Here is a 10,689-nt window from a genome sequence, read left to right on the forward strand (position 1 = left end):
AAGGTTCACACAGTTAATAAATATCTTGAGGTCTTCTGATTCTAGAGCCAATGTACATCACATTGGAGAAAGAAAGTGGCGCCCTGCAGCTAGTTCTAGGAAAATAAAGTAAGTGTTGTAAAAGAGGGTTGGTTCAGGCTCTCTCTAAGGATAAAAGTAGAAAGGTCTGGCACATGAGAGGCGCTTAACAAATGCTTATTGGCTGAACAAGTGAGTGGAAGAACCTAGGAACTAAGATAAGATCTAGTTCCATTTACATTCCAAAAAATAAGAGATGAAATTGATTGTGATACTGATACTTTTTAAATTTTCCTTGGGTAAAGGACAAAACTAGGTATTTGGGGCTCAGTTCTGGAAGTAAATTCGGATATTTTCTGCCAGCTGCCAATCCAACATGTGGAATTTCCACAGCCTTAATGACCTAGGGTGGGTAGATATGTGATGTTGAAAAACTTTCTAATTGGTTTTGACTAAAGTAGGACTAATGATTAAGGAACTGGAACTGAGTATACATACAAAAGGTTCAAGTGGCTGATGTCTCAGTCTTTTCCCTGGTGACTTTTATTTGAGGATTGCTTTGAGTTATTGGCCACGGGAGGGAAACTTGCCATTTTGCTCCTTTTGTCCCTTCCCATCCAGCTGCCATGTGCCTTTTTTGAGCCTTTTCTTCGGTTTTATTTCTTCTTTCCTGATCTCAGGTGATGAATATTATGAAATAAGAATCCTTAAATGATCACATGAATTCAGGAAATCCAGTAGCAGCAGCTATAGCAGCTGAGTGCAGGTAAAGAGCTTGAGCAATAGTTGAGTGACCTACTTGATCCAGTCCAGAAATGGATTGATGCCATTAGCTAAGAAGCCATCTCCTTTACAGAATCAACTCAGCTGAGCAAGGCAACAACTCATCCATTCAGCTGGTCCCATGTCAAGAAGTGAAGTTGTTGGGAACTTTTTGGAGGAAGAAAAGGATTTCCAAAGTCATGACTCATGAAATACCTCTTGGCCCCAAGTATTCCTTAGATTTATGCCTTCGTGCTCTAAGCTTGAGATCATTTCCCCCAAAGGCTTTGTCTGTATAGGGGGTAAGGTGCACCCCCAAGTAAGGGGAATCTTTTGTTCCAAATGCTTTGCAACTACTCTCCTGAGGGACCTTGCATGTCTCCTTAGGAGGAGAGAACATATTTAGTTTGAGGGATATAATCTGTATCTTTTCTTTCTTTCTTTCTTTTTTTTTTTTTGCGGGGCAATTGGGGTTAAATGACTTGCCCAGGGTCACACAGCTAGTAAGTGTTAAGTGTCTGAAGCCGGATTTGAACTCAGGTACTCCTGACTCCAGGGCTGGTGCTCTATCCACTGCACCACCTAGCTGCTCTTATCTCTATCTTTTCTTTACCTTTTCAATAAATGTCTTTTGTAAAAGTTAATTGATGTCAACTTGGTAATTGATGTTAGGGGAGCACATGTCTGGGAGCTCAATAGCTACAGTGTTAGATGACATGACCCTTCAAAGTTACCCATAAAACTCTGAGGGGAGGGGAATGATTCACCCCTCTGTGGATCCAACCTTGCCATTGTAAGTGTGAGTTGGGTGAGTGGACACAGAAGGAGTGCTATATAATTGCCATTTTGATTCCACTGCTCTTGCCACACTTAAGTGAGCAAAGGTCCTTAGAGCTCATAAAAAAGGACTGTATGTTTGCTTTGGGGAAAGGAAAGTAGGGAGAAGCTAAGAGGCTATGTCTTGTTCCTCAGCAGACTCAGAAGAAGAGAAACTTGAAGTAATGGAATCCATGGTGACAACAAAGGAGCAATGACAGCTCCCTCCTGGAGAAATATGGAAGAAAGGACAAAAAGACCATAGACTGTTGCTTGTGGATGAATTAGACAAAAATCAACATTTCAATGAGTTAGAAGACCTGGGTTCTAATCTTGGCTCTGCAATATATTAGTTGTGTCATCTTTGGCAAGTCATTTGACGTATTTGTTTCCATTTTCACCATCTGTAAAATGAGGGGAAAAGCCTAGATGATGGCAAAGGTCATTTTCAGTTATAAATCCTGTGATCTTTTTTCCTGGATTTTTTCCTGTGCTCTTTGACATTGCCCTCAAATACCCAGGGTGTTTTCAGGAAATCAAGCTGCTGTTTGAAGTAGCCTCCCATTTTCCACAGCTGTGAGTCTTCAGGCTGTGGTCCCACAGAGGTGTGTGTTTTAGCCCTTCATGGTCTGAACTACCCCTTCAGATTGGTTTTCTTCCTGAGAACCAAACAAATAACAGGGCTGCTTTTCAAGGAAATGAGCCTTTGCTGAGTTGTTTCAGAAAGATGCACGTGTGCTGCCCTTGTAAGAGAATCCTGTCTTAATGTCTCCCTGAGGAAATGTTGGAAATGATGAACTCATTCGTGACTTGGCAGAAAGGAGAAAAAAAAAGTTACAGATTTTAGATTCAACCCAGGAAAGAAAGGTGGCTGTTTAAGGGGAGAATTGTCCAGTTGTTAATGGGACCTTCTAAGCTTTCTCTTTTCTACAGGCTTAGCTAATTCTGTAAGGTTGTTTCTGCCTGGATTTGGAGTCAGGAAACTGAGACCCAAGGAAACTTGCCCAGGGTAGCACTCACATCAGATACCAGTGTAAGAAAATGCCTGACGCATAGTAAGCTCTCCATAAATGCTCATTGATTGTAACTCTTGGCAAGTCACTTCACCTCCTTGGTCTCAGTTTCCTTACCTGTAAAATAAGAGTATTGGACTAGGTGAAATAGGAGATCTCTTTTTGCTCTCAATCTAGAAACCTATCATCCTTTGACTCCCTAAGTGTGCAACTTTGAGTGAGTCACTTCATTTCTTGTGTCCCAGTTTCCCTATTCATGAAATGGGAATAATAAAACCTATTCTGCCTCCTAGTCAGAGTGATTGTGAGGCTCCAGTGAGATAATGTCTGTGAAAGTGCTTGGTGAACTGTTCTGTAATGATTAGCCATTGGTGGCAGAGTGTGAGCTCCATGAGGGCAGGACATGAATTTAGTACCTACTATGTGCCAGGCACTGTGCTAAGTAATGGGGATACAACAAGAGGTAAAAGACAGTTCCTGCCTTCAGAGAACTTACAGTTTAAAGGGGGAGACAACATGCAACTAAACTTAATAACTGCTCCATTGCCTATCACAGTGTTCTCAACACAGTAGGCATTGAATGTATTCTTGCACAGTGGTTTTTAATAATCCTGCATCCATTTTTATGGCACTTTATGTGTTGTTTTCCTCAAAACCACCCTGTGTGCTTGATAGGGCAAATAGGTAGGTGGAAAAACTGAGGCTCAGAGAGGAGAAATGATTTTTCTTTGGTCGCAGAGCCAGGTCACATAGGAGTTTGTTTCTAAATCTTACTTTTCATGATACCAGGGCTGATTCTATGTGGAGCTGAAACATAGCCATCCATATGGTTGTTTCTGTGGCACCAGAACTTTCCAGTCACTTGCAGATGTTAATAGCTGAGAAGTTAAATATAATTCACTGGTTTCTGTTCCTTCTTTAAAGGCAGAAATCCAGGAGCCCTTGAGTCTGGTAACAAGTGGAGGCAACTAGGTAGCTTCGTGGATAGAGCTCTGGGTTCAGTCAGGAAGAACTGAGTTCATATCTGGCCTCAAACACTTTACTAGCTGTGTAACCCTGGGCAAGTCACTTAAGCTCTGTTTCCTCATCCTGTAGCCTCAGTTTCCTCATCTGTAAAATGGGAATAATAATAGTACTTATCTCTCAGGGTTGTTAAGATTCAACGAGATCATAATAAAATCACATCATATTTGCAAAGTGCTTAGCAAAATGCCCGGCACATGGTAGATGCTTGTTAAATATTTGTTTCCCCATATGCTTGTCCATCTAGACACCCCTCTGCAGTCATTATTAAGTTGCCTTCATTCTCTTTCTTTTTTTCCATTCCTATCTAATAGGAAACTCAATTTTCGAATCTAGAATTTGTTTCTTAAAGGCTGGGCAATGAGGGTTAAGTGACTTGCCCAGGGCCACACAGTTAGTAAGTGTCAAGTGTCTGAGGCTGGATTTTGAACTCAGGTCCTTCTGAATCCAGGGCCAGTGCTTTATTCTCCACACCACCTAGCTGCCCCCTAAAGTTCATATTTCTTATGATCACTCTAAGTTCTTAGTGAGATGTTGAACACATTGTAGATAGTCAGAAAATAATCACTGAATGATTAGTTATTAGGAAAATTGGATTCCAGACTCCACTTTGTCTTTAGTTCTGTAGTCTTTGGCCCTTTCCCCTCATTTTCCTCATCTTTATTTAAGGTCTCTTCTCCTGCTAGGATTAGAACCAAATCCACCAGAGGGATCAGGTTGAAATCCCAGCCTTGCTACTTATTAGCTGTATGACTTTGGACAAGTCACCGTGAACATCAATTTCTTCATTGACAAATGAAACAAATACAAGGTCCCTTCCAGCTTTACAACCAGGGTCCTCATGAATGGAGTGACTTATGTATGACTAGATTTTAGTTTGCTTTTAATAACAAAACCATCTTTGTGCCTTTTCATAATTGGTCCCTCCCTTCCTCTTAAGCTATAGTTTTAGGAGTAGACCTTGAACCTGGGATATTCACTGGAAAGGGTGCTACATAAATATATACTGTCAAAAGGCAATTGTTGCGTCATGAGACTTATGTGAAAACCAGGTTTATTACAAGAGAAATGAACATTCCTGGGAACCCAAAGGGCTTGAACAGAATTTACATTTTTATAACAACAGGACAAAAGGAGGAGGGGAATAGATAGTAGGAAGAGGTGTGACATTGAAGGGGGGGTTGGGGCAGTGCAGCAGCTCCTCCACGGGGCGGAGCAAGGTGATGGCAAAAGCCTCATTCTTTTTCTTCAAGCTAGACTATGAAGATAGGAGGATCTGAGTAACTGCAAAGGACCCCGCTTCAGGGCATTATCCCACTCTGGCCCAGACAGGTTGTACAGAGAGTCCAGCTTGGGGTGCAACAACAAATAATGTCAGCTCAGGGGGAGCTTTGTCCTTGATACATTCAGGGCCTCCTGCATGCTCTGAGTCCATTGTTTCTGGAAAATATGGCAACTTAAAAAGACAAGTTCAGAGGATCCCTTGGCAGCTGTGAGCAGTACAATACTTTCTAATTGGGCAACCCTTACCTTCTATTTGCCTCAGTTTCCTTCTCTGTAAAATGGGGATAATAATAGCACCTACCTCCTAGGGTTGTTGTGAGGATCAAATGAGATAATAATCATAGAGTTCTTTGCACAGTGCCTGGCACATATTGTTATCTAAATGTTAGCTATTATCTTATTATTATTATATTATATAAATAAAAGATAATTTGGGGGAAGGCACTAGAACTTGGGGATATAGGGAAAGATGTTGTGTAGAAAGAGGTACTTGGGATGAGCTTTGAAGAAAATTAGTTATTTCTTCTAAAAGGGGGCAGTGAGGAGGGAGGGCATTCCAGATGAGAGCCAGCCTGTGTAAAGCAGGAAGTGGAGCGTCAAGTGTGAAGAGTGGCCAAAGGGCCACTTTGGCCAGATTGTAGAGAGTGTGAAGAGAGAATTATGGTCCAGGGAATTAAGCGCTTTTCCCCATCAGCCCTTTAAGGTAGCCAATGTAAATATTGTCACCCCCATTTTACAAATAAGAAAGTTGCGTTCCAGTGACTTGCCAAATGTCATCCAGTGATTAAGTGTAAAATCTGAGATTCAAACCCAGGTAGACAAGGACAGCTAAATAGCACAGTGTATGGACTGCTGGACCTGGACTCAGGAGGATATGAGTTCAAATCCAGCTTCCAACACTTACTAGCTGTGTTGAATGATCCTGGGCAAGTCACTTAACCCTGTTTGCTTCAGTTTCCTCATCTGTAAAATGTGCTGAAGAAGAAAATGGCAAACCACTCCAGCATCTTTGACAGGAAAACCCTAAATGAAGTCACAAAGAGTTGGACATAACTGAACGACTAAAGACAGACTAGGTGACTGCTAAGATCTCACTAATCTCAGACAACTTTTTGGAATCTTTAAGATATCTCAGTGTCTGGATTATAGTGTTGTCTCTCCTCCTAGGAAGATTCAACTCCTCTCCCTCACCTCCAGTTCACACTCCTCTGTGGGGAGATATCTGTTGGGGTGGCTGTTGTGAACATCCAATTAAGGAATAACTGGGAAAGTCCTTGGAGAAATATGAAACACTAGGCCAATGCCAGGGATCACTGGGAAATTGTAGCCACATTGTAGGAATCTTTGTTCAGAAAAAGCTACTGATTTTAGATGGCATTTTTCTTACTTGGCAAGAAAAATCCTGACAATTCACAAACTCAGTAAGAATCTTGAACACTCTGTTTGGACAAATCCAATTTCTGAATTTGTGGACTCTGCTTTACTGTGGTCTTATTATAAGTATGTGTGGTGAGCTTACTAACAGGTGTCTTTGCCTCTGCTCTTCTAAATATTTCTAATTCAATCCTTATAACAATCCTGTGAGGTAGGTGTAGACCTAGGCATAGTTGTAGATGTAGAGAGAAACAGACATGGATATAGATGTATGTATACCAGTTATTCTTCTCCTCAGTTGCTTTGGGCTGGTTATTATGCTTACTACTCTGTATCTGTGGTACTTTATCCAAAGATGAGTTCAAATACATCCAGAGCAGGACAGTCAGAATGGCAAGAGAACTGGATAGAGATCACTCAGTAGGCAAAGAGGGAAATAAGAACATCTCAAATACTGTTAACTGCATAAGCAATTTATTTGTAAAATAAATTACTATATTTAACAAATATTTATTAAACACCTGCTATGTTCCAGGCACTGTGTTAAGTGCCAGAGATACAAAAAAAGACAAAAGATGGTCATGGCTTTTAAGAGGTCCCAGTTTGATGGGGAAGACAAATGTGAACAAAAACTATATATGAACGAGATATAGACAGGATCAATTTGAGATCATCAACAGAGGGAAGATGGTAGAATTAAGGCAAATCGGTGAGAGGCTTCCTTTAGAAGATTGGGGTTTCAACTGAAACTTAAAGGAAGCCAGGGAAACCAGGAGACGGAGATGAAGAAGAAAAAAGGATTTGGGGCATGGGGGACAGTAAATGGAAATGCCAGGAGTCTGGAGATAGAGTGTCTTGTTCGAGGAATAGCAGAGATAGGAATGTTTGGAATGTGTTTGAAGGATAGAGAGTAATCTAGTTTGTCCTGAAGCATAGAGTATTGAAGGAGAATAACTGAGGCTGAAATAAATGCATCTGTGTGCATATTATTCCTCTGCCTGACTCTAGTAAGATGCAAACTCCTTGGGACTGTTTCAGTATTTTTTTTTGGGGGGGGGAGGTGATGAGGGTTAAGTGACTTGCCCAGGGTCGCACAGCTAGTGTCAAGTGTCTGAGGTCACATTTGAACTCAGGTCCTCCTGAATCTAGGACTGGTGCTTTATCCACTGCGCCACCTAGCTGCCCCCAAAGGATATGAAACAGTACATATAGTGCTCACTCACAAGGGCAGAATCTCTTAAACAAACATTTTTTTTTAAATTTAAAATTAAAATTTTTTTTTGCAGGGCAATGAGGGTTAAGTGACTTGCCCAAGGTCACACAGCTAGTTAAGTGTCAAGTGTCTGAGGCCGGATTTGAATTCAGGTACTCGTGAATCCAGGGCCAGTGCTTTATCTACTGCGCCACCTTGATGCCCCAAGGGACTGTTTCAATATTAACATTTTATCTCCAGAGCTTGGCATGGAGTTGGCATTCCCATAAATGCTTGTTGAATTCATATGAATTAAAAGATTAACTTAATTAATTAAAGTTGGCATAAATTGCAGAGGACCTTGAAGGCTAAGCAAAGGAGTTGGAATGTACTTGGGAGACAAAAGGGAATCACAAAAAATTTTTTTAAAACAGATTCCACATCAGAAGATTGATGTGGCCATGATTTGAAAGATTCACGTGAAGCCATGGACAGATAGGTGGCACAGCAGATAAGGAGTCAAGAATATTCGAGTTCAAATCTACCCTCAGACACTTACTAGCTAAGTGACCCTGGCCAAGTGAGTTAACCTTCCTGAGCCTCAATTTCCTCATCTGTAAAATGGGGATAGTAGTACCTACCTCACAGGATTGAATTAGAAATATTTGCAAAACACGTTGCACAATGCCTGGTACACAGTAGGTGCTTAATAAATATTTATCGACCGGCTGACTGGCTGCTTTTGCTTATACTGTTAACAGTGTTTGGGATGTTCTTGTTTCCCTCTTTGCCTACTGAGCGATCTTTATCCAGTTCTGACTGTCCTGTGCCAGATGTATTTGAGCTCATCTTTAGATAAAGTATAAGAAATACAAAGTAGGGAGCTGAATATCCTACCCAAAGCAATGGAGGAGAATAATAACTCGCATACACACATCTCTACTGATGTCTGTGTCTATGTCTATGCCTACACCTACACCTATAGCTATGTCTGTATCTTTACCTATACCCTTATCTATATATCTTTAAGGCTTGCCAAACAACTTTCCTAGGAACTGTATCATATTTGGACCTCACAAGAATAGGTATTATATTCCAGGTAACCGAGGCCTAAGGCAGTTAGGTGAATTGTCCAAGATTACATGTAAGTGGCAGAGGTAAGGTCTTTCTGTCTCCAGGTCCTACCCACAACCCACTTTCCCTGACCAACATTGGTTAGAGAGTATAAGGCCTATTGATCGGTCTCTGTTCACTGCTAATATTGTTTTTATTCGACTTCATTTGAGAGGGAGAGAAGAGATAAGCAAGAGTCTGACATCCTGATCAAGGTGGTGAAGGACATGACATGGCTAACACTTGGGTAGAGCTCATCTCATTTCACCTTTTATCAAGCCAGGACCTGGTTTCAACTTCTGCCTCTGATGCTTACTCTGCAGCCTTGGGCAAGTTATTCAACCTCTCTGGCTTTCAGTTTCCTCATCTATAAAGTGATGACCTCTGAGGTCCCCTACCCCCCAAAGCTATGATTCTATGTGGTAAATACTAGAGATATTAACTCCATTTTACAAATGAGGAAATGCAGACTTAGTGTCTTGCCTATAGTTACAGGTCTAGTAAATGTGAGAGGAAGCATTTGAACTGAAATTTCTTTCAGCTCCAGGTCTGGAATTTTCTACTGTAGCACACTGTATGTCCAAACATGGAGAGGTTGGCATTGACAAGAAGGACCATCTATTTTCTTAGAGATAGAAAAGATAGAGAGAGATTTGGGGGATAGGGAGGAGAGGCATTGGATAATCCGGATCTTAATATAATCAGAGCAAGGTTATCTTTTTTTTTTTTTTTTTTAGTGAGGCAATTGGGGTTAAGTGACTTGCCCAGGGTCACACAGCTAGTAAGTGTTAAGTGTCTGAGGCTGGATTTGAACTCAGGTACTCCTGAATCCAGGGCCGGTGCTCTATCCACTGCCCTACCTAGCTGCCCCGAAAGGTTATCTTCTGTGAGTGGGAGCAGAGGAGTCCAGTTCTAGAGGAAGGTTGAAAAGCACAAGTGTTTGAGAATATTAACTACAGAATCAACAAGTGACGAATGAAAGGGTAGCTTCGCTGCAGTGAGGGTTTCACTGAATTTAGGTAATACAGATTCATAGTGGACTCATTGGATCATAGTGTGTAGTGTGGGAGCAAGAGGAGAGAAAACAGATAGTGGAGGGTTATTCAGGACCTAAGATTAGCAGTCCATCCACAACAGGAGGTCATAGAGCAAGAATGCCCAAGGGGCATTGAAGGTGTTGTTATGGTAACAGGAGTGGGGTACTTCTTTTGGGCTACCTGAGCGTACATTTCTTGGACCCACCTGAATCTATGCGTCAAGGTCCTCCAGGGAAATTCTATCCATAGTTCATTATATTGTGAGGATTCTGAATCTGCCTTGGCACACACAGAGTCGTCAGTCTAGGGGAAAGGGAGGCCTGGCCAACAGATGCTGTAAGGGCAGCGTTCCATGGCAGAACAGATCCAAACATGAATGCTCCAGTGCTTTCTCAGTGGGAGTTATAACAATAATAATAATAACGATGATGGCATTCAGCATGAGAAAAAAAAAAACCCTGATTATTTGATTTTTCTAGCTAGTCTGTTTCCACATAAATGGGACTTTACTATGTTATTCCCCTTTCTTGGAAATGAGAACTGAGAATCAAGATATCTGCATTTAAGTTTCAGCTTTGACATTTACTGGCTGAACAACCATGAAAGAGTTCTAGGATCATGGAAGAGATTCTTTTTTTCCCCTTCAAACCAGAAAAGACCTTTTTGTTGTTGCTCCCAGAGCAGGAGTTTGGAGCTAAAAATCTTGAGAAGAATGAACATCCTGGAGAAGATCTAACACAGTCTAGTGCTGGCAAAGTTTATATTCCCTCCCTTCCAGGGAAAGTGAAACGAGTGTTATATAGAAGTTTGAGCCATTATTGTTAATAATAATGATAATAAACTATAATATGCTACATACCAATATGTATAATTATTATTCTCTTTATAGAAACCATTCTGGCTGTGAATATGAGTTCACTATCCCTTGTGATTACCCTAGTTGCCTTCTCTCGGATCTTCATTTTTTAATTAAAAAAAAAAATTTTTTGTGAGGCAATTGGGTTTAAGTGATTTGTCCAGGGTCACACAGCTAGTAAGAAAAAGAAAAAAGAAAGTA

The sequence above is a fragment of the Dromiciops gliroides genome, chromosome 2 (assembly GCF_019393635.1).
Source record: "Dromiciops gliroides isolate mDroGli1 chromosome 2, mDroGli1.pri, whole genome shotgun sequence".
Classification (NCBI taxonomy): domain Eukaryota; kingdom Metazoa; phylum Chordata; class Mammalia; order Microbiotheria; family Microbiotheriidae; genus Dromiciops; species Dromiciops gliroides.